The 20791-nt window shown below is 38.9% G+C and overlaps 1 pseudogene; it reads right to left on the bottom strand.

The window, feature by feature from the left end:
* Nucleotides 1-2166: 2166 nt before the first annotated feature.
* Nucleotides 2167-20211, bottom strand: LOC138353599 (short-chain dehydrogenase/reductase family 16C member 6-like; annotated as a pseudogene).
* Between the last annotated feature and the right edge of the window lie 580 nt (nucleotides 20212-20791).

Here is a 20791-nt window from a genome sequence, read left to right on the forward strand (position 1 = left end):
TAATTTATATGTATGTACAGTGTTACCTCGACTTACGATAATTTCGAGTTACGATGTAAATTTGATCGAAAAATGTGACTCGACTAACAATATTTGTTGGTACACGTTTGGGTCTACCAAGTGCGTGGTTTCCGGTCATGCGGGCCGACCTGCCTTAGTTTACTAGAGCTGCCTGCTTAGTGACGATCATGCCTATAAGAAATTCCATTTTTGTGGTGAATTTTTGCTTTTTGAACATAAAACTGATTATTATATATCACACCATGGGTCCCAAGAAAGTCAGTGGTAAGGTTCAACCTAAGAAAATAGTTGAGAGTTTAAGCAGTAGAGGATATCCCTTCCTCATTAAGAAAATGTGTGAAGTATGGGTAGAACTGCAAAGTTTTGTTAAAAAAAACTCGCCCAGATAAAGCTGTAGAAGGCCATTGCATTGACCTTCTAAATGACAATGTGATGTCTTACTATAGACAAGTGTTAAAATGTAGGGAAAAAAGAAGTGTTTTTAGACAGATTCTTAGTAAGACAGCAAGCAGGTCCTAGTGGTATGCAGGCAAAACATACCAGAGTGTATCCCAGAGAAGTGATTGATTGATAAAGATTAAGCCACCCAAGAGGTGGCACGGGCATGAATAGCCCATAAGCCAGAAAAGTCATCACTGCCTGATGTTATAATGGAAGGGGACATCCCTTCCAAACAGTAACACCTCCCCTCATCACCATCTTCCATACTCCATCAAGAGTCCTCCATAAAGGTAAGATAAACATATGTACTGTATTGTAGTTAGAGAACAAAATTGTATTCAGTATAAAATGTATTTGTTAGTTAATATTTTGGAGGGTGGGGAACGGATTAATTCAATTCCCTTTGTTTCTTATGGGAAAAATCGCTTCGATTTACAATCCGTCTCTAGGAATGGATTACCATCGTAAGTCGAGGCCCCACTGTATAAAGTATACTTGAAACACAATGCAATAGAGTATTCATAGGAACATATGGAAAATATATAAAGCCACTAATATACAGAGCATTTTGGGCATAATCTCGGACTTCACCTCTCCAATTTGATAAAGCCCTTGCAGTCGAACTATTACTTCAAAGTAATGTCTGCATTCAACTTTGGTCACTATTGCATGTCAAGAGATGCTAAACACACTGTTCAAAGTATTATAGAACATTTTTACCACTATTCACACTACTGATCTATTTATGGATTAGAAGTAAGAGTGGGACCAACCAGCCATACAAGTCACAGGTCTGCTCTGAACAGCAGCAGGAGTCAACACCCTAACATGCTGCTAAGTCAAACTGAGAACCAGTCAGCTCTGAGCTTGGTAGGCGTTCCAACACTACTCCCGCTGGAAAGTTAAAAGAAAAGCACTCGACAAGTCCCAAGACTGGAAATTTCACTACAAGCCATCACTATCAAGCTTGTAGCTTTTCTCTATCAAGTGAAAATCCATAAACTAGATCAACAGTGTCAGCAGCAAGTACACACACTGCCAAGCCACACCGAGCACAGGCCAGCTCTAAACTTGGTGGAGGTCCATGATTACTTGACTCATAAAGTTGAGAGAGAAAACTCTTAAGCACAGTAATGGAAATTCCACAATCCTATCCTCTAGTAAAAATCCATGAGATAGAACAGAAGACTTATCACACACCCTGCCGAGCTGCACTGAGAACACTCCAGCTCTGAACTCAAGAGGAGGTCCATATGGAAGGAAATGCAGAACAGAACCAGTGAAGAGCAGAGGTGCCATAACCACAATTAGAGAACACTATGTAAAACACCAAAGGTAAATGGTTGCTCAACATCCTCCCAGCGAGTATAAGAAATATTGCTAAACAAATGTGGATGTCTTCAAGATAAACCGGATAGTTTTTTCAGGAAGTGCCAGACCAACCAGGCAGTAGTGGATATGTGGGCCTACAGGCCGTTCCAAGCAACAGCCTGTTGGACCAAGCTCACAAGTCAAGCCCGGCCCGGGGCCAGGCTTGACTTGTGAGAGCAAGTCTACCTACCAGCAATTGCCTACCACACTTAAAAATACTCTATATGAAATTATTATTGATTCAGTATAATCATCTTTTTGTAATGTACCATAAAAAAAAGATCTTATAATATAAACATTAAAATGAAGAATGGTAATATTAATAAATAAGCATTTAATACATTTTCCATTTATTATAGTCACAGCTCTTTTTTTTTTTTTTTTTTTTTGATTTGCAATGCTAAAATATATAAATATTGCAACAAAACATCACAGATAAATGATATCTGTACAAACTCCTTGTACAACTACAAGAAATATCAGGGCTTGCTATCCGTAACTTTGGAGCACAAGGTTAAACTCTTCACACCTCGCTTCCTAGCTCGTTTTGTACCAGCTTTTCCAATCTCTTGGCCTTCAGGTTGTGTTAGTACACAACTTTAATAGCAAATATGCTATGGCATCCACCTTATCATCAATGTGTTCCCACTGTTAACCACTTGTACCGAATACTTCCTTGGGTTTCTATGTCTTGCCTTATTTTAAAGAAGCTATTCTTGTTCATCTTGTGCAGATAATGACTTGCAATAATGTGGCTGAAAAAATGTTGACCAAACCACAACTCAGAAAATGGAGAAGAGAGTCAGTCTGTCCTGGACCATTATCAAGTCGTGAGAAGAAAGCATCTTCTCTGTTTTCACTGTTCTGCATATTCCTTGCATTATTCCGAGAGAAATTTTCAAGAGTTCTTCATTTCAGTCTGAGTCTCTGAATCTCCTCTGCATTATTCTCTCTCTTCATCCTACTTCCTCACTTACTGGTGTAAGTGCTACGTTGCTGTTCCTACTCCAACTTCAGTGTCCTTAACTGCCTTATGCTGAAGGCATACAGCATAATACTCCCATGTAGTTGTGTTTATCTTAATTGGGTATTCACTGTCCTTGACGTGCATCACATTTTTTGTCACATTTCTGATCCCTATTTCCTTGCTAATCTCACCACCCTTATCACTCCTTTCCATCATAATGTCTTCCTTGTTCACAAACCTAAAAAATTTTTTTGCTCCTGGAATAATGGCACTAGGAATAATGTAACATATAATTCAGAGCCCTTGCCTCATTTTCCAGCAGTTCACTCACCAGTTAGTGGTGTATAGCTGCCTGTTGTGGTGGTGGTGGTGCTGGGAAAGGAGAGGAGGTTAAGGAAGAGATACCTGTAACCGTGTGACCTCATAGTTGCTCTGATTTACGATGATGCACAGTAAGAAAATTTATTTTAATCGAGGCCACTAATTCTGCAAGCAAACATTTTTGTGATTATTTGTCAGCCTCGTCCACTCCTGTATCCATGAAGTCCAGAAATGCTCTTCGCACTCGTCGAGGAATCAAACTGAAAAGAATAGTATAATTTTACACGTTTGACAGATGTTCAAGATAAAGCAAATAGGACACAATGATTCATATCTAAAAGTATAAAAAAGTTTATTTCAGAAGCATTTTGACTGTAAACCAGTAATACAGGAAGTTTCCTGTATTACTGGTTTACAGTCAAAATGCTTCCGAAATAAACGAGGTCACTTGGCATAAACGACATGTAAAATTGTTGATTAGCTCTAGTTTCTATCCAAGACAAGTCTTAAAGCTCTTTTTTTCATAATGGAATCGTTTTGCCACCCATCCCACTGGGTTATCCAGCCTATATGACAAACTTAGTGACAACACGAAGGAGCATTTGAGGCGCATAAACTGTGACTAACACCAGTGACAACTCTTGTGGCGACCTGATGGTGGTTGTAGTTGCCATTGAATTTGCTCGAGAATAACTGTTGGTAATCCTGCACGAGCACACTAAAGCAACCCCTGCTTTGTTTTTCCTTAATTTCCTCAAATGTTTTTTTCAAAATATTCCTGATATTTGTCTCTTATTTTCCTTATTTGTGCCCTTCTGTGTTTGGTTCTTTCCTTCTACTTTCTCAATTGAAAATTTACTGATGACAATCATCCTCAAAACCTTCCATAAATTATTTCTCAAGCTTCACATATATGACAGCTCAATAAAAAATATAGAATCTGCACATTGATACAGATAACTACTAAAAGGAAAAGTTCTAGCTTGCATATCAACATAATTAATAACATGTATAAAAGTGTTCAGGCAAATTACAGTATTAGTAAATGTTTTTTTAGGATTCTAATACTATAGTTACACAGGTCCTTACTGCATAAGAATGTGTCCATAATAATCCTTGGAAGGGATGCACACAATCTCTTCTTCACTGCGAACACCTTCAATTATCTTGGTGGCACAGTACTCTGCTGTGAGGATGGGGTTAAATGATGGAAACCTAAAAGAAAAAAGCAAACATTTTACAAAACTTGATGTATCATAATTTGTATCTGCAGAGTTTTAGAATTTTGACTAATTTAAGGCCTGTATCACACTCATGCCATACTTATCAAATAGAAATAAAGGTTGATAAATACAGTACATAATTTGTACAGCTATGTTTCCTCCAATAAGTAACTGCAGTCCCACCAAGTTAAAATTTCAAAACAATATGTACAGTGCAACCTCAATTCAGCTACCAGTGATGTCTTCAGGAGGCATTTGTTTGATGTGATCACTTTATATATATGTAAAAATAGTTAATACAATATACTGTTTCTCTACAATAAGTACTGTATCAGTTTTATTTACCTTGACAATGGAATATGTCTTGTTTGAATTTTCCTGTTGTGAATACCATACAATACTGTGTGTACTGTACAAAATGAATTTGATGGATTTTACAGTAGAATACTGTACTGACTGTGCAGTACTATATACGGAGTACTACAACACAGAATACATAAACTAATGTACACTATAGTCAGTGCAACTTTAGTTGCATTCTAAATTTAAGATTTTAAAGACATTGCATTGACACTTAACCTAACTGTACACACTACACACAACCAATGTTATTTGTTGTTTGCGACAGCTTTGCTGGATGCTGCCATGTTGGCCTGGAACACTTATCTAGCCTAGATGTCAAAGTGTTATCCTGCAAACATTTTCCAGCTAAAGCCTGTTTCACCAGCATTGTATATGAAAATATACAGGGCGTTTGTTAGCATGTAATCGTTTGATTTACACTTTAACCTTTGGCTGTGCATCCCATCAGATGATGAGGTGGCTAATTATTCTCAGGACTGTGCATCCCCATCAGGTGAAGAATTGGGGCACATGGTAAGATTTTACAACTCCTGTGGTTACTAGGCTCACATCGGCTTCTCAGGCCTCCAGTAAACATATGCCATTTTTGAAAAAAAAAAAATTGTGGACACAATTCCTTGGTGTGGAGGCCTCAGTACTGAGTGAGTAACCAGAGCTAGCACATTCAATGTGAGCTAACAGCACCGCTGTTCAGCTTGCAGCCACAGCACTCACTTATAAATGGCAAAAATATATAAGTAAATACTATTATTTTGTGATGATAGTATTATAGAACATCCTAACAGTAATAAAGACTATGTAGTGTTCAGGTATCAATGAACATAATGGTGTTGGTGATGTTTACACTGTCACAGATACCCCCAGCACATTGCCATTGGTGCATCATGAATGGCCTCGTTCTCCTATAGAAAATAAATGTTGTGCAAAATGATTCATATTCTGGATTTCCTGACCAGGATGCTGATAACAATAGCAACATTGTGCCTAAAATTAACGTTGTGGATAGTATATCCTGATGCATTTTGAGTCGTCTGCTGGCATAATTTGCTGGTAGTGTGTATTCACCTAGCTGTGCTTGTGGGGGTTGAGTTCTGGCTCTTTTTGGCCCGCCTCTCAACTGTTTTGATTGAAAATATTAGAGGGGTACCCCAGTGGTGCCCAGAATAGTCTCTCTCTCCTCCATCTCTCCTCATTGGGAGGGGAGGCATGGTCCCCTCATGAGGGGGACCATTCCCCCTTGGTCCCTCTCATCAACCTCTCCCCTTCCCCTTAGTCCCCCCTTGTCATTCCATCTCCTCTCCTACTTCCTTCCTCTTCCCCTTCTCTCAGAAATGTAATTTTAAGGACAAACAACTGTATGAGTCTAGCCCTCCCTCACCCAATCCCCTCATTCCCTTTTTTTCTCAGAAAATATACTATTAAGAAATCAAGCAGGTGAATGACAGTTACTTCACAGTAACTTCACACTTTACAGAATTCATTCTTAATTTCATCCTGGATTCATTTCAGATTCCTTGAAAAATTGTTTGGGGGTGTTGGGTTACACACTATATTTCTTGAAGCATTTAACTCAGGCCTACACCAACCATCCACCACTGGATGGTTGGTGGATGCTCCTACTCCCGAATGGAACGTACTCCCGAATTGAAAAAAAGACATATCCTGCATCTGTCCCTGTACCCCACACCATTTCTCTTACAAATTTGGGTGAGTAGTATCCTCTAGCCTCCAACTTTGGACACACACATCTCTTATAGTACAGATTTTGTTTCTTACCTAATACGTGGTTTCTTAGCAAGACCGGTGTCTACAATAAATGGATAAACACCGGTGAACTTGATGTCTGGATTCCTGCCGGCATACCGCATCTCCTCTGTCAGACCATCCATCAAACCTAGAAAAGTGCATATTTACTTTAATATAAGAATAGAATGTAAGTAAAATGTTTCAATCACCAAACCACTACACATATATACAGTGACATATAAACCATTCTTTCCAATACAGATATTACTATTATCATCCAAGTAACTTCATCGTACATGTTTTCTTGCATCAGGAACACGTGCACACACACCCACCAAGGGTGGAACAATGTCTATCTGAAAAGCCAAATCTGCTGGATCCTCACAAAGGCCACACAAAATGAGACCGTCTCTTCAATACCACAGTACTGTACAACAAATCTCAGTCAATGATATCCACCATACTTGCTAAGAAAAAGGACATTATGAGTGCTAAAGTGGCAAAAGGCGTATCAATAATCACGAAACATAGAACATAAATACTTGAGGATGTTGAACAGTTATTAATTTGGATGCACAGCAAGGAGTTAGCAGGTGATAGCGTTTCAGAGGCCGTCATTTGTGAAAAAGCAAGGAAATTGCATGAAGACCTTTTAAAGAAAACCCTTGGAACGAGTGATGCAAATGCAAGAGAGTTTAAGGCGAGCAGGGGATGGTTTGAAAAATTTAGAAAAAGAAGTGGCATTCATAGTGTTGTGAGTGTTGTGTGTTGCGAGCTGGTGGAGGAACACAGCGAAGAACTGACCACCAAAGAACTTCACAAGGAGCAGCAAAAAGAGACAGCCGAGGAAATTTCTTTAGGGGAGGAGGAGACAGTATAGAATGTCCCTTCTTCATTTATTGAGAAAATATGTGCAGCATGGGAAGAATTGCAAACTTTTGCTGAAACGACTCGCCCAAATCATGGTGCAGTAGACCGTTGCCTTAACTTTTTAATGACACTTGTGATGCCTCACTACAGACAAAAATTAAAACATATAGAAATGCAAAAATCTATGGAAAGGTTTTTAGTGAGACAAACAAGCAGTGAATCACAACCAGGTCCTAGTGTATGCAGGCAAAACATAGGAGAGTGTGTGCCCCAGAGAAGTCATCACTGCCTGATGTTATAATGGAAGGGGGACTCCCCTTCCAAACAGTAACACCTCTCCTCCATTAGAAACAGAGCAATGCAAAAGATGTACAGTGACCACAACACAGCAGTTGCAACATCAGAATCAACGCGTTGGTACAAGAATTCAACCAACTACGAGCCACTTAGTTTGATGAAAGGGAGCAGTAGAGCAACAGAAGTGCACTTACATCGCATCAGGCTTAGATACCCATGTGCATGGGAAATAGGCTTACAGGTTCCGGAAGATGAGAGGAAATGTCAGCACTGTGGAGAAATGCCCAACAGACCACTGGAACAATATCTAACACAGTGGACAGTTACAAACCCGTTATGATTTCAACTTAGATTCAACAGAGCAGAAGTTGTTAAACACATATGGCAAAATCTTACTGAAGCGACCATACGAGTCATAAATACTCATACTCCGCCCAAGTAAAACAGAAACAAGCAACACTTAGTGGGCCAGCCAGAGGCTTAGGGCCCGCGCAGGATTATCCATAAAGGTAAGATACACATATGTACTGTATTGTAGTTAGAGAAAAATTGTATTCAGTATAAAATGTATTTTAAAGTTAATATTTTTGGGGGTGTGGAACAGATTAATTCAATTCCCTTTATTTCTTATGGGAAAAATCGTTTTGACTTAAGATATGTCTCTGGGAACGGATTACCATCGTAAATCAAGGCCCCACTGTAATAGCATTTTAAGGCTTACCTTTTACAGCATGTTTGATGAACAATATGGAACAAGGTTAGATGTTGCCATAAGGCCACATATGGAAGATACGGCAACAACATGACCACGGCCAGCTACCACAAAAGATGGTAACCATTCTTGAACAGTCTGCAAAGGAAGATAATCAACTTTTAACACTACAGTATGAACCTAAACCATATTAAATTTTCAGTAGAAAACAGACCTTATATCCAACACAATTTTTCCCTGCATCCAAACTTATCTAAATCAATCAATCAATTAATCAATATCTATGTCAACAGCCACTCTCAGACATGGCAGGTCTGTAAAATAGCAGAAGGCAAAGGTCCGATTCAACCTTCAGAAATTCTAGGCCCAGATCTTAGAACACAACTATGAAAAAAATGCAACAAGAGTGACATACTTTCACAAGTCATGCACACGGGTACAGCATTCACCTACGAATTCAAATCATATGGGGTAGACCCTGTCTGGGTCTACACAGATAGGGTCAGTTGATCAAAGTTACTGTACCTGAATTTCTTACGAAGCACGTAAAAATACTGAACAAGCGTTCTTATTTGTACTCAACCAATTGAACTTGTATTTCCATATACAATAAATATATTTAGATTGTTATAGCAACCGTTTCATAAAATATATAAAAATAAAATTACAACAATATACAATCGGTCGCAATGACATAGCTGAAAATTTAACACCCAACCCACAAATGTGAAAATAAAAGAATTTACAATGTTTCGGTCTATCCTGGTCCATTATCAACTTGTGTAATAGAAATAGAAGTGTGGTAGAGATCAATATATATAAGGTAAGAGACCGAGATGACAGGTGAAAAAGTTTGTAAGAATAGGAAGGAGTAAGGTAAGAAGAATAGAAATAGGTTTGAAGTATGGGAATCAAGAAGTATAGCAGTAAGATAATAACATAAGAATAAGGTAAAAAGGTCAGAAAAAGGTACAAGTTAAGGAAAATATATAGATGTGATATACTGTATATTTTTAGTGTGCAAGTGTAGAAAATATACTTATATTTTATATACAAGTGATATATATAGAAAATATACTGAAGTTTTTGCAGTATTATTATTCAATAATGTGTAATTTGAGGAAGTTATATAGTTAAATGTGCAGTACATCGCTGTGCTCAAAAATATGGTTGTCATACTTAGTGACATTCTTAGAACAATAAAACTGTGTTTGCTGTTATTACACAACAGTATATACACATGTCAAATATAGCTACCTTTATTTTTATAAACCCATAACGAACCACTAAGTAGTTCTGGTGGGTGTAGTAAAGATATCTTAGCACAGTATAGACCCACATGCCACAACCAGACTACATCAGCAGACAACGTCACCCAACACAGCAATATGCATTAAGTATACTACCACATTGTTATTCTAGCCACAACACTATTATTATTATTATGTGATTCCTGTCACTAATCATGAATATGAATCATTTCCCACAAGAATATTTTCTAAAGAAACACGAGGTTATGTTGCACGATGCACATATGTACAAAACCTCGGCTGTGTGCTTTAATTAAATGTCTACATCCTGCTGTGAACATAATTAGAACTATGTTCACCGATATCTGAACCTTGTGCACGGGTTTTTATTACAATCAGGATAAGCTATGACACACTCATTCTAAAATAATTGAAGTTACTTATTTTATTCCTCATTATTAAGTGGTGTTGTGGTCCCAACCTGCACAGCTGTGCTGTGAGTTTCCTGCTGTATGTACAAGCTTAGGAAGCACTGGTAGTACTGAGATCCTCTCATCCAGCAGGAATTTCAAGATGGCATCTTGAAATAGAGACCAGAGGAATAGAGTCTGATGTAAGCCCCATGTTTAATACTGAAGTTTTGAATCATTCTCTATACAGTACCTGTACCTACAAACAAGTTTTCTCAGATGGGACACCACCCATCAGCCGAGATATCTCAGTATGAGCAGTGCAGGGGTTAAAATTTCTAACATGACGGAAGACAGCAATGTGTGTGCAGACTTGACACTCCCTTTGTGTTCTTTTAGTCTGTCTTTAAGAATACAGCCAGTTTCACCAATGTATTGGAGTGGACAAGATGAACAGGAAATAAAGTAAATGCCAGCAGCATTGTAAGTAAGAGGAGCAATGTGAACCAAATTACTACAAATTGTGTTAGTTTGTTGAAAGTTGGAGTTTTATATCGTAAGGACGAAGGTATTGGCGAGATTTTTTTTATTCAGATATGAAAAGAAGGCACAGCACAGTGTTGAAAGTCAATTTAGAATAAAAGAAATTTATTTTAGCTTGAAATAGGTACAGTTGATCTTATTTAAGGCATAATCAAGCAATGCTCAAACTTTGCCTTAATTTTGGTCAAATTACTTAAGAGATTAGAGTTAACAAGGTCTGAATTGTTGGGTGGTCACTGCATATATATGGCAGCTGACTGAATGTGACAACCAAGCAGAACTGGGAGAGGCTAGCTTTGCAACATGGAGTCAGAGTTTTAAGATTAATATATAAAACAAATGTATGCACATAAGGCCTAAAAGTTATTTTTACCCAGTAAAAAAGGAAGTTACATACGCACAAAGTCAAATGCCAGAGATGCAGGTGTTAGACCTCTTAGAATTTAAGTTCTCCCGCCAATGGTATGGACGAGCCATAGGACCATGATGGGTATCAGATGAAGGTACGATAGAGAAGGGCTCAAAGCGAGGATAATACCAGCCACACTGGAGGGGCAACATGACACAGCTTGCAAAACTCTCCAATTTGGCCATCATGGGAAACAGATAGTGAATGGAGGAAAAGTGTCTAATAAAGTGCTAGGTGTTTCAGTTGAGGCATACCACCCAATGGCAACGTCTCTCTGCTGAAATAGAACCATGTACGCTGGAAAGCCAATGGTTCAACGCAGAGGCAAGCAGTTTTACCAGGACAATGAGTACTACTATTATCAAGAACATGACAGCAAGAAAAAAAAATCTGCAAGTCACCAAGAGATGACGACAGTAAGGAAGGCACATCACATGTACACATTCAAGAGAGAGACAGTAAGGAAGGCACATCACATGTACACATTCAAGAGATGACGACAGTAAGGAAGGCACATCACATGTACACATTCAAGAGAGAGACAGTAAATGGAAAAAAAAAAACATGGGAAATGGGCAATGAAATTATTTAGTATACCAATACTTCATCAAGAATTTGTTTTTTTGTTTTATTTTGGTACTTACCCAAAAATGAGAAAACACATTGACTTTGAAGATGTTGTGAACATCTTCAGGAGTATGTTTAAGGAAGGGCTTGCATGGCATGATGCCAGCATTGTTAACCAGGATGGTTACGTCTCCTACATCTTTACGGATCTGGAATCAGATGATATTAATACTGTAAATGGAAACAAAATTGAAAATAACAATGTAATACTGTAATACAATACACACCATTTATTAATTATAAAACTGATTTTTTTTTGTGCTGTTAATCCTATAATCAAGAAAGTCTACATAACACAAAGTAATAAAAGAAGAATACAGAATTAAATCACCATCTCAAATGTTACTTCACACAAAGGGTTGACTCATTCCTACAGACAAAAATAACCTGTACATGCTTTTAATGAATAAATAAACAGGTACAATGAAAAAAAATTGCAACCCACAATCTATGTAAAAGTATAAGTTAACCAAGAACTTAATATAATGAAATGCCACTTTGTGGTAGGCCCTCAGTAGCTCCATGTAGCTAAGTGGTGTTCCATCCAAGATATAGGAAGATGCAGTAGACCTCCAAGATCCCCCCCCCCTTGCCTATGGGAAGTCACGACCAGAAACTAGCATGCTCTACAAAGCAAGAGGAGCCCAGAATTCAGAGATCAGTGCACTCAAAAGAAGCAACTGCTTTAGGAGATTTGGTACCCAAGGCAGTAAATGTTTATTGCTGAGTTGTAAACACCCTAATTGTGAAATGCCTGACAGCCAGTAAGTAGGTGGCAACTAAGGCCACATCCCAGGAACAACTGGGCACACTGCCCACGAACCAAAGGAGGCCATAGGGTGGAACCGAGTCACAGGCCCTGAGCCTTGAAAAACACAGGTGGCCTAGGGTAGGGGGAAACCCCAGGGAGAAGACTAACAAGCCTTCCAGAAGAACAAGCTCTTAGGCCTAGCTAAAACAAGGCCACAAAGAGGTAGACCAGGCTAGCCCCAAGCTGTAAGGCACCTCTGAGACGGATGGTAAGAGACAGCCAACAATCCCCATTTTCCTTGAAGTCCTTGGTAAACACCTCAAAATCAGTGGTTGCCAGATCAAAAGATAGGCTCCAAGGCCAACATCAACCTTGATGGGAATAGCCCAGCCACTGCCGCAACTTGACTTGAAACCTGGGGGACGCACAAGCCAAAGCCCCACTTTACACAGGGAATCCAGAGGAAAAATTGCAGAATCCTAGCCAGAGCAGGAGACACAGAGGTGAGGACCTGCTAAAAGCTCACAAAATGAAGACCAAGTGCCCGCTGGCATCTGGGACACATACCCAGAAAGTAAGACCAAAGTACACAAAGGAGCCACAGCCTGCCATTCAGCCTGGAGCCTAAAATACACTGTAGTTTTTGAAAAAAAAAAAAAAAATGGAGCAAAAGCCACCATTACAGAGAGCAGAAGCAAACAGCCATAGCCACAAACGAGGCCAACAGCCATTGCCATATGAAACAGGACCACAGCAGCCCCTTTCATGGGCAGAGGAAAGCAGGGGCAGAGGACAGCAGGAGTCCATTGAAGCAGAAAGTGGTTTCTACTGCAACCTGCAGTCAGGTATAGGAATGGATGGGGAAGCCAAAACAATCTGAGAACATAATATAAGTGGGATGAAGGAAAGCAGCCACGTGAATACAGTAGTCATATAGATGGGCAGGCATGCCAGGCATGACCAAAGTGTCTTGGCTGAATAAACCTGAACCTTAACCATAAACACCTGGCAAGAAATGGAGGAGGCAGTCATGGACGAGAACAACGGGTTACACAACCCAAGTGTATGCTCGGTAAAAGCCCCAACATTATAAGGAGAAGGAGCAGGGCCAGGTGTGTTCACAACACAAGAACACCACTAAATACTATCCCCCCCATTAACAGGCCTTGCAGTGGAGAACATGTCTTGTACACTACCCAGAAGTAAGGTGACTCAGGAGGAGTTTGCTCATAAAGGAAGAATCCAAACACCTCATGCAAGAATCTCTTAGTGGGGCTGGATAAATGTGGGCTGACTGCTAAAGAAGGAAACTCTGGCTCAAAGTGAAAAAAAAAGCTCCCTCCCCCCAGAACTACTATTCCCAGTATAGCCAACACCACTTAGCTTAACATGGAACATGAATGAGCTGCATCGGAATAACCATGCTCTTTATTTTGTGTCCAGCGAGAGGAGAGCGAAGAGGGGGTATATTTTTTTTACCTAAGGATACCTAATTTTTTTATAAGTAATTCCTTGTTTTGTTGTGCTTTTGCTTTATAGTGGGTTTTTCTCCCTTTTAGGTTGATCCCTGATCCTCAAGCTCCCCTTACCTCATAGATGGAGTCAGATTCTGGGCGTGGTTTGGTGTAGACAATGGTGGGTCTCAAAGAGATCTGGTGCATCTCCCTATGACTGGATTAGACCAGCTCTTAGCTATGGAAAGCAACAGATGGGGCCCCCTCCCAGAAACATACTTTCTAATTGTATGTCATATTAGTTATTAAACTCATGACACAAAAAGTGGAACCATCTACCAAAGACTGAATAAAATCTTTTTTGTATCATTGATTCACCTGAAATTGGAAAATGCCAAGATTGTATTCAGATGTGTAGGTCAACATCAAGGAAGCTGCAGGCACAAAATCCAAACCAAAACTTTCTATATCAATGTACTGTACATGTACATATCCTAGCAGCCTTTCATACTATTACTCCGCTAGTGGTTATTAAATATAATACATTGTAGTAAAATATAATGGAATGGGTAATTGCTAACATGACCAACTAAAAATGTGGAGGAGTTTATCGAGTAACAATAATGAAATAGCCGAGAAGAACAGTGGAAAAGTTAAGGTACATCGCCCATCCACAACAGCCTAGGGTGCTGTTGTAAAATATATTATAATAAATAATATCGGTACTATGTCTCTCCTAGACATATATATCATGATGTTTATACATCAGCTGGTTTACAATATGGACAACATATTAAACATACCTTGTCTGACACTGCATGGACATCTTCCTTACTACTGACATCACATCTATAACCCCAAGCACTTCCACCTTCTTTTCCAATATCCGCTACAGTTTTGTTGTTGTTAGCCTATGTTAATAAAAACAACAGGGGAGTCATTTTTCAATTAAATAAGGCAGGAACAAGTACAACAATACACAAACTATTAAAATAAAAAAAAAAAAAATATATATTTTATTATGCTAGGAACTCCTCTTGAAACATAAAAACTTAAAACACATGAAATATCTGTAAAGCAAATTGCATACTGAATTGGTTTTGACAAGTGAGTCACCACATACGGGTACCTTAAAGTATAGTTTTCAGTAGAGAATTGAGGATTTATCAGCAAGCAAATACAGTAAGTAAAGAGGTAACCAAGTAAGGAAAGCCACAAAAGAGAGAAAAATAAAGTATAGGACAACAGCTTTTATAATACTGTACTGCATACATAATGTGAAGATGGAAAGCAAGTTACTTCCATCAAGAGGCACTACCGCAATGTGCGTGTGGTCTACAAACCACCATACAGCACTACAGTTAAAGTGAAGCCAGCAAAGTCTCCCGACTTTCGTTTGGAGGCTTAGAACTACTTCTTGCAGCTCTTACTAAGTCCTATCCTGCTTGTTTTTCCCAGAACATGATCCACTAATCACCTTACAACCAGGTCCCCAGTTACTGCTGGATGAACAAGGGTGAACAGTGAAATACCAGAGCCTAATCATCCCACCTGCCAAAGGATCAAACCAGTGAGGGAGTGATTCTTGTTTGTGAGGCAAGCAGGTGTGGACGCCACCCTCTCACCGTGGTCTCCAAACTATGGAATGCTTTACCACATCCAGCCAGCAACAACTTGAAATATATAAAAGTACAGTAATAAAATTAATTGTTTCCCTTCATTTTTTCTCAACCAAAACATTCAAGACATTTGACACGTCCAGTTCTTGTCCGCCATGCTCCTTACATAGGACACCAAGCCAGAGTGTTGTCAGCCTGGCCAATCTGTCGTTTACCAAGCAGTAAGAAAACATCAATACTGGTACATTTGTTTGGGAATCCTCTGATGTTTATTATGGACTTGAGTATAAAGGTGCAGACTGACTTTATTTTTGTTAGACTGTTATTGATGACTACAGGGGTATTTAGATTTTTTTGATTTGTTTTAATGAATTTCTTGAGGTTTGTATTTTACCAGAGTGCACAAAATTGGGCAAATTCTCATTTCAGTAAATAAAATTACTAAAAGAGTTAATAACCTGCCATTCTCATCTGCTGGTAAGTAAATGATTCTTGTGTCAGAGCATTTGCTATGTTTAACATTTGTTACTCATTATATAGCATTCCAAGTGTTAGCTTGGCATCTTTGCAATCTTCACATTTCTCTTGTTCTGAATTATCTCATGCTCATTACCCAGAAAGATGCAAATCAAATTTATTCATTCAGTTTATAAAACCAATTTTTTCTTTGACATGCAAAATGGGTAAAATGGGTAAGATGTGGGCCTCATACTGAAAAGTTGGGAGGACCCCCCCCCCTACACAACACCACAGGCAGCTTCTTTGTCTCTCTCATCTCTTTCTCCCATTGACTGACAGCTTATAATTGATAATGGCTTTTTTTTTTAACATCTTCACTTATGTCTAGTGAACTGCACTACACTTTTTGATTCTGATCTCCCCTTTTTTTTTATTAATTTTGTCTTCTTTAGAATCTTGGCAATCTCCATGATTATTTTCTCCTCTTCCACTACTATCATGTTCTCATGTACCCATTTGGCTGCTTCCTTCTCTTTGTTATCCTTTATAGTCCTTCAATGTCCTCCTTAACCTGGCTACTTTATTCCTATCTAGCTATTTTCGTTTCCCAGCAACCTTACGTTCCCTCTCAGCTTCCCTTTGTGTCCCATGTCCCTTCTAATTCTTCAATCATTTTCCAGAGGTCCTTTACTCCAGCACATGTGAGTCTATATATCCAGCACACCACTAAGTGGTACCAAGATAAGTGCCATCAAAACATCCAATGCTAAAAGAAAGGCTCTTACCTCACTCTCTTCATAGTACTAGTACTATACCTGCCTGTGAAAAAAAGGCCAAATGATCCCCCTGCCTTGTAAAGTTATAAAACTCTTTTAAACTATTTAGCACCAATATAAAAAAAAAATTGGAAATTATAAATATTACCTAAGAGGTAAACTTATGATATTTTTTACATGTAATAAATTGAAAAGCACAGCACAGTATATGAAAAGGTTCATAACCTTGATTGAAATATATACCATACAAAGTAATGTCTAAATAATTAATGTACTTAGTGGACACAACCTCCAAGCATAACCTCAATGCTGAATGAATGTCATCAACTTTAATTCAACATTGATAACACTGAATATAGGTTTAAAGTTATAGTTTGGATACTGTGCCCACTGGATAAGGTTCTTAGTTTTGTGCAAATATTTTAGCAAAGAAAGCAAGATGAAAGGTAACTAATACAAACCTCATTAATATCCAAGCACACAACTCTAGCTCCTAAACGTGCGAACTGGAGCCCCAGTTCTCGACCAATTCCATGACCAGCTCCAGTCACCTAAAAATTAGACGAAGATAAATATTTAGAGTATTTATTTAAATGGAAGGGATGAGGGAAACTACAATTACAGTATGAGGTTAAACCACATCCTTAACACAGGAATGTATAACAAAACTACATTGATCAGTGTCTAGCAGTGAGTTGGCCTACTGGAAGGATCGGCTACATTTTGTACTGTACAGTGCATTACATATTAACGAGCATAATTACATCTAAAATCCTTTCAAGCTTTTTATCAAAAACAAAATGTATTATTTTAAATTACGATATATATTTTTGTGGTCCATATATCTAATAATCAGTAGTACCTGTAGTTTGTGTTGAGAAAATTATATTTGGAATTCTGCATTCTGCAAGATTTGTTTGAGCTGGACTAGTCTAGGGCCAGCTACACCTCACAGATATATTTTATGTAAGCATAAAATAAAGCTTGTATTTTGCTTTTTCCTGTGTTTAAATGAATAACTATCCATTAAAGCCCCAGTGTGCTTAATAAGGTTAATTATGCTTCATCTTCTCCTTGATGGCCTGTTTGAACTATGTTTATGGCTCTTCTGGCCCTGTCCAAATCCGGGAATTTTTCCATAGCTCTGCCTCTTTCAGCAGGTCAGCCCTATGATATACCTTCCTGGTTCAGCTTTCTCCTTTGTTCTATATGTCTGGAGTTTCTGACATGGGTCTTTTTTACCATTTGTGTGGCAAGCAGGTGGTTGGGTTATTTGTGTCACGCCAGCGGCAGCTCTTGGCGGCAGCAGTATGACGATGCCTCGCACTTATTTCACCTCTTCTGTCCCTTCATCTTCTCTTTTGATGCATGTTTCAGGGTGGGTTCTTTCACCTCCAGACAGCTCATGCTTCTCCTGAGCTGCCTTTGTCTCTTGATAAGAGTCTTTGTCTTTCTTCTCCTGTGTTCCCAGTTGGCCCTTCAGTCAGGGGTATTCTCTCAGAGAGGCAAGAAACACACCCCTCGTGCTCTCCTCTGGAGGCAGGAGGGGGGATTGTTCCTCACTCCTGGTGGAAAATTTGTCTGTTGCCATCTCCTTTACTGGCACAGTATGAGTCAGCTGGCTTCTAGGAGGGGTCCTTTGGTGTTTGATGCTTGGTTTCTCAGGTCAGGAATGCATCACTTGTTATGTCCAGTGGTGGCATTTGGCCACTGCCTGTGTGCCACTGGTCCTGCTTTGTAAACACGTTGTTTGTTCCTATTTCCCCATGGTCCATGTTATGGGGCTCATTTCCTCTGTCTGTCATGTTATCATAGCTGCCAGCCTGTGGTCTACCCTCAAGTCCTTGGTGTTTTTAAGTACACAACATTTTCTGCAACTTTCCCCATGTTGTTTACCTATTTTCAGGTTCGATGGTCTTATTGTTCTGATGAGGTTCTGGCAGCCCATTGTTTGATTCTTATTGTTGGTCCTATCAGTCTTGTGTGTTGCTGGGATGGTTCCTGACCAAGGGCTTTTTTTTTCAGGGTAGTACCTGCTGTCTCTCCTCATACCCTGGTAAAGTCCCTTGTTTTCCGTTATTGTGGTCATTTAGCTCCAGGAAGCCACCAAATGGCTCCTCCCAGAAACCAGTATTGAATGTAATAAGCCAGCGGTGGCTCTCCGACTTCCTTCCTCCCTACCAGGTTTGTTGGTTCAGAGTGCATCAGCTCTGGTCAAGCCTCCCGACTTCCTTCCTCCCTACCAGGTTTGTCGGTTCAGAGTGCATCAGCTCTGTCAAGCCTTGGAGTCACCTGTGGGCCAGAGCTTCAGGCCACCTGGTGGCAGTCATCAATACTAATGAATCTATGCTAGTTAGATCGCTTGCTTTTGCCCGAATAGTTTTGACGAGTCTTTTGGCCACTTCGGTGCTTCATTTTCTATAAACCTTGCAGTTGTCTTTGTTGACTTTCTGGATGCTTTCCAATTGTGGGTGATGACAATGTCCCAAATTCTCTCTGCCTCTGAGAGGAAGCCAGGTTCTGTTCCCAGTAAGCCTAAATGGACTCCTACGATTAAATTGACCTAGTGGTGAGGAGCCGGCTTCAGGGAGGCCACCAGGGCTCTACCAGAGGCATTCATTACATTCAATACTGGTTTTATATCAATAATAGTCACCTCAAATTATAATATACTTTTGAAATGTCCACTTAAAGCTTTCAACACACAAAATGCAAGAATACAGTATAATAAAAATTTATATATAAAACAAATTTAACTCCTAAACTAAGTTAAATTTTAAGAAAACTGCAAGATAATTATAATACAGTGAGAGAAAACTTACATTATCAGGATTTTCACATTCTAGAATTTAAAATAGAAAATTTTCAGAACTCATACAAACCACAAATAATGACAAAAAAATAATTGGAAAAATAATGGTTATAAACACAACAGTAAAGGGTAAAATAGAAACAATCCATCAAAAGAAAAATTGAATCAAATCGAAACCATAGCAAGCAAATCCCTTTCCAAGAACAATAAACTGCACGGTTAGCAGGGAAGTGCTTAGAGCTGGCGAGTCCTCATTAATTACAACAACAAACACCTTCATTACAGTTTCCGTGCTAAAGCAATGTTGTAATTAAAGCAATAAAGCAGTCATAATGAACACCCATCACTACCTAATTGAGCCAATGTACTCTATTTGAAAACTACTTTAGCAAATATTCATTATCTTCCTAACATGTGGAAATTAAAATTTTCTGATATCACAGCATTTTATAAATCCACTTTTTGCTCTCAGAGTTTATGAATATTCCTCAGACAAACTGTAACTAAGTTTAGCACTCAAAGGGTTAATCTTTCGTATGTGGTAGCAATTAAACCTAAGATCATAGCAAAGTGCTTTGAGAATGCAATAGTTCATCACTTCACTGTAAAATATTTCAGTAAGGGAAAACTGTCAAGCATATTAGCATCCCATGCAAAACATGCAAGGGTCTGTAGGTACTCAGAAGCTCAAATATACACATTAAAAATGTATTACCAAAATAAAGAATACCACTTTGAAAGGTGAATCTTGTGTGACCACATCAGTAGAAAGGAGTCAAGTTTGACCAATATTCCAAAGTTGATTTGAGTCACTGGATGGCCCCCTTAGGTGGCAAGAGCTGGTCTAGTGCCTTTGAAACAAATGCACACCACATATCCTTTTTTTTACGACTGTTGAAATAAGTCTTGGTAGAACCTGTAGAATACATGAATTGCCTCTCTTAGCTACATTAATCATAAGGAAGAGAACATGTTCTGTAAATGTTAACTGTCAAGTTATATACATGAGAAAGTAATTTATAAGCACAAATATGGACAGAAGGGAGAGCATGGATAGTTGTTAAGACAATTAAGTACTGTACTATGCACTTAAGAATAAAAATAGACCAAAAACCTGCGGATGCCATTTGCCTTGGTTTGTACCAGTGGGGTTTCTGTATGGTGTCCTCTGATACAAGTTCTTCTAGTGCCTTCCAGGTTGAGATTTACTAGTCACTTCATTTTCCTATCTCCTTGTAATAGGTACCACTCATGGTTCCTGGCACATTCGTGCATTGACCCCATTAAATTCTATTTGGGGCCTCCAACTGGGCAACCAGGCCCGTTGCAATAAGGAGAATTGAGCATGC

This window comes from Procambarus clarkii, chromosome 58, assembly GCF_040958095.1.
Source record: "Procambarus clarkii isolate CNS0578487 chromosome 58, FALCON_Pclarkii_2.0, whole genome shotgun sequence".
Lineage (NCBI taxonomy): Eukaryota > Metazoa > Arthropoda > Malacostraca > Decapoda > Cambaridae > Procambarus > Procambarus clarkii.